This window comes from Physeter macrocephalus, chromosome 18 (genome assembly GCF_002837175.3).
Source record: "Physeter macrocephalus isolate SW-GA chromosome 18, ASM283717v5, whole genome shotgun sequence".
Lineage (NCBI taxonomy): Eukaryota > Metazoa > Chordata > Mammalia > Artiodactyla > Physeteridae > Physeter > Physeter macrocephalus.
Window position 1 is genome coordinate 24,523,830 of NC_041231.1, and position 4,646 is coordinate 24,528,475.

Consider the following 4,646-nt stretch of genomic DNA (forward strand, 5'->3'; position numbering starts at 1 on the left):
GTGGTTGAGAGTCTGCCTGCCGATACAGGGGACACGGGTTCGTGCCCCGGTCCGGGAAGATCCCACATGCCGCGGAGCAGCTGGGCCCGTGAGCCATGGTCGCTGAGCCTGCGCGTCCGGAGTCTGTGCTCCGCAACGGGAGAGGCCACAGCAGTGAGAGGCCCGCGTACCGCAAAAAAAAAAAAAAAGTTAATGGGAAAAGTGCTGGCAACCCACATTTAGAGTTTTTATTGAAATCAGGATGTTTGAATAAACATTAGACATTCAAATAACTCAAACTGAAATGGGGTTCACCAATCCTTAATTATAACAGTGCTTTAAATGATGAGGAAACATGTCACATTCACATTTCAAACTTAAAGCTTTACTTGGCAGACATGCTTCTGGTTCAGCAAACCTCTGCAGTCATGTTACGGCAACCACTTGAGATATTAAGACAGACAGTGAAGTTTTAAACTCAGTTTGGCAAGCACCATGAGAAAATAACTAGCAAGTGAAAATTTTTTTTAAAAAGAGTGTCTGGAGTGTAATAACGAGGTTTTGAAAGGAAGTTCGAGCTGGACACGTAATTTAGAAAGAATATGCTTTCTTAAATGGGCTAATAATGAGCTAATCCTGTAAGAAACTAGAGAGTGGTATGTGTTTTGGTTCCTCCTTTCTGTTCTGGGGATTTTAATTGGAAGCTGCAAACCAAATTGGCTTGTAAGGAGGAAACGGACAGACGTGTGATGGAATTTTAATTTCTCTGTTGCCTAATGCTTGAATTAAGCTAGTAGTTGGCTGAGTGGACTTTCTGTGACCCGGTGGTCAGCTTGTGACCGTGTAATGTGAATTCCCAATGGACTGAATATCACCCCTGGGGTTCTTCAGAGCCCTGCTTGAAATTAGTCAGAAGCAAAACTAACTATATCATAGATGCCCAACTTTAGGGTGCATCAGACAGACATTAGCTTGTATCAGAATCACCTGGGAGGCCTGCTAAAACACAGAATATTGGAACCCACCCTAAGAGTTTCTGATTCAGTAGGTCTAGGTGGAGTCCTAGAACTTGCATTTTTAACAAGCTCCCAGGTGAAGCTGAGGCTGTTGGTCTGGGCCATGCTCAGAAAGCCTCCAAATCATACATGACGGCTTAGGACTGTTCTAAGCCGCTTCTCACTGTGGCAGTGAGTTTACAAGCGCTCACTCAGGCACTTTCCATTACCATCCTAGAAAAGGGTTTCAGGCCTCTCCCTCTACTTTACCCCTTAGAGAGACCGGAGCTGCTTAAGGAATTTGCTGGGATATAAATAGAGGAACCATTTTACAACAAAATCATAAATGTTTTCAAATGGGACAGGCACACCTACAAAAAAAAGATTTGAGAAACAAACTGCGAGTAATTCTTGCCATCCCACTTGACCTTCTGTTGGAGGCCAATTTTTCAGATATTCGCATTCGTCTGATAGTTCAGGGTCCCCAACTGACTACTCTCTGAAATTATTGTGACTGCACGTGTTCTTTGTGAGAGACAAACTGATGCACAGTTTAGCCAACCCTCATTATTCCTCACCTTGCCAACGTCATCCTCTGGCTCCTGGTTATGTCTCAGAATTGCAAATGAATTGACCTCAGAAATCTAATGGAACATCTCACTTTCTGCAGAAATCACTTCTGTAAGCTCTTGGGCAAGAGTTTCCACCCTTTGCTTGGATGTCTCCAAGAATAAGAAACCAACCCACCATTCATGGAAAAACACCCTTTCCTTTTTAGGACGAAAGAGCATGATGGAGATCCAATACCAGACTTCTGCCTCAACGTGAAACATATAACTTTTACTCCCAGCAAAGGCCTCTTTCTCATCCCTTGCATCAAATGGGTCTCGAGGGCCTTTTGTTGGTCTAACTGCTTTACTAGCCACTACCTTTGCACACATCTCCAATGCTGTCCCCATCTCCATGCTGATTTGCTTAATTAACCTGCAGGAAAACTGACATTTTAGGTGCGCACTTCTATGAATTTTAACACAAGTAGAGATTTACGTAACTACCACCACAATCAAGATACAGAACAGAATCAAAACTACAAAGAACTCCCTCGTGTTATTGCTCTGTAATCACATTCCTTCCTTACCCCTAACTTCTAATCTCTTCTCCATCACTATAGCTTAGTCTGGTCAAGCATATTATAAATGAAATCATAGAGTATGTGAACTCTTGAGACTGACTTCTTTCACTTGGCATAATGCTACTGAGATTCATGCCAACTGTCATGTGTATCAGTAGTCTGTACTTTTCATGGCTGAGGAGTATTCCAGTGTATGGATTTAACACAATTTGTTTATCCATCACCTGCAGAAGAACATTTAGATTTTTCCAGTTTTGGGTGATCATGAATACATCTGCTATAAAAGCTCACGTATAGTTTTTTGTGTGAACCTTTTTCCCTTTTATGGATTATCTTTTGGTGTCATATCTAAGAACTCTTTTGGTGTCATGTCTAAGAACGCTTTGCCTAACCCCAGTTAGGGGTGTCATGTCTAAGAACTCTTTGCCTAACCCCAGTTCAGAAAGTTTTCTGCTAAAACTTTCATAATTTTACATTTAAATCTATGATCCATTTTGAGTTAACATTTGTATAAGACATGAGGTTCAGGTCAAGGTTTACATTTTTGCGTATGAATGTTTCATTGTTCCAATACCCTTTGTTAAAAAGACTATCTTTTCTCCAAAGAATTGCTTTTACACCTTTTAAAAAAAATCAACTGGCATACTTGCAGGGATTTATTTCTGGCTCTATCTTATTTATCTATATGTGATCCATTAGCCAATAACACACATGATTACTGCAACTATACAGAAAGTTCTAATTGGGTAGAGTGATTCTTCCAGCTTTATTCTTTTTTCAAAACTGTTTCTGTCTATCCTAGATCCTTTGCCTTTCCATAATAATTATAGAATCAGCTTTTCTGTATTTAAAGAGAAATCACAGTCGGATTTCAAGTGGAATTGTACTAAATCTATAGACCACTCAGAAAAGAACTGAAATCTTTACTGTGGATGGGAAAACTATTTTGATATGTTAAGTCTTCCAATCCATGAACAAGATATGTATCTCCGTTTATTTCATTTTTTATTTCTTTCATCAATATTTTGTAATTTTCAGCATACAGATACTACAAGTGTTTTGTCAGATTTCTACTGAAGTATTTCATTTTGTGGCAGCTACTACAGGTGGTAGCTTTTAAATTTTGGTTTCCTACTTTTTACTGATAGCATCTAGAAACACTATTGATTTTTGTGTTGACCTTGTACTCTGTCTTTGTTAAAATCACATTATTTCTAGGAATATTTTGGATATTCCTTAGAATTTTCTATATAGATGATCATATCATCTGTGAGTAGGTGACAGTCTTATTTCTTCTTTTCCAATATGGGTTCCGTGCCTGATTGTACTGGCAAGGATTTCCAGCATAAGGGAGGGGGAAGTGGACATCCTTGCTTTGTTTTCTGTCTTAAAGGGAAGGTATTCCTTTTTAAAACAGGATGTTAGGCATTATGTTAGTTGTAGGTTTTTTTAGGTTCTCTTCATCAGACTGAGAAAATTCCCTTCCATTACTAGTTTGCTGATTTTTATTATGAGTTGTCAAATCCCTTTTCTGCATATCCACTTCAGCAGGGCATATTTATTTTGATATATTTCTGGATTTGATTAGCTAATTTTTTCTGAGGATTTTTGTATCTATGTTCATGAAAGACATTTGTCAGTAGTCCTTCTTGTACTACCTTTGCTTTTTAGTATTGGGGTAATTCTGGTGTCACAAAATGTGCTTGGGAGTGTTCCCTTTTCTGCTCTTTTCTCAAAGAGATTGGGTAAAATTGACATTATTTCTTCTTTAAACAGGTAAGATTAGCCAGTAAATCCACTTGAACCTAAAGATTTCTTTTTCAGAAGGTTTTAAACTATGAATTCAATTTCCTTAATAGTATAAGACTATTAAGATCACCTAGTTCTTACTGGCAATATTAATAGTTTGTAGGGTTTTTAAAAAATGGTTCAGTTTTAAATGTTGAGTTTATGTGCTTCCAATTGTAGTATTCCCTTATTATCCTTTTAATGTCTGTGGTGGTATTCCCTTATTCCTGATATTAAAAATTTGTCCTTTCTATTTTTCCTTTGTCAGTCTAATTAAAGGATTATCAATTTTACTGGTATTTTCAAGAACTAGCGTTTCTTGAATTTCTTTATGGTTTTATTTATTTTTTAAGATCTTTATTGGAGTATAATTGCTTTACAATGGTGTGTTAGTTTCTCCTTTATAACACAGTGAGTCAGCTATATATATATGTATATATAAATATATCACCATATCTCCTCCCTCTTGCGTCTCCATCCCACCCTCCATACTCCACCGCTCTAGGTGGTCACAAAGCACCGAGCTGATCTCCCTGTGCTATATAGCTGCTTCCCACTAGCTATCTATTTTACATTTGGTAGTGTATATATGTCCGTGCCACTCTCTCACTACGTCCCAGCTTACCCTTCCCCCTCCCAATATCCTCAAATCTATTATCTACATCTGTGTCTTTATTCCTGTCCTGCCCCTAGGTTCTTCAGAACCTTTTTTTTTTTTTTAGATTCCATATATATGTATTAGCATACGGTAT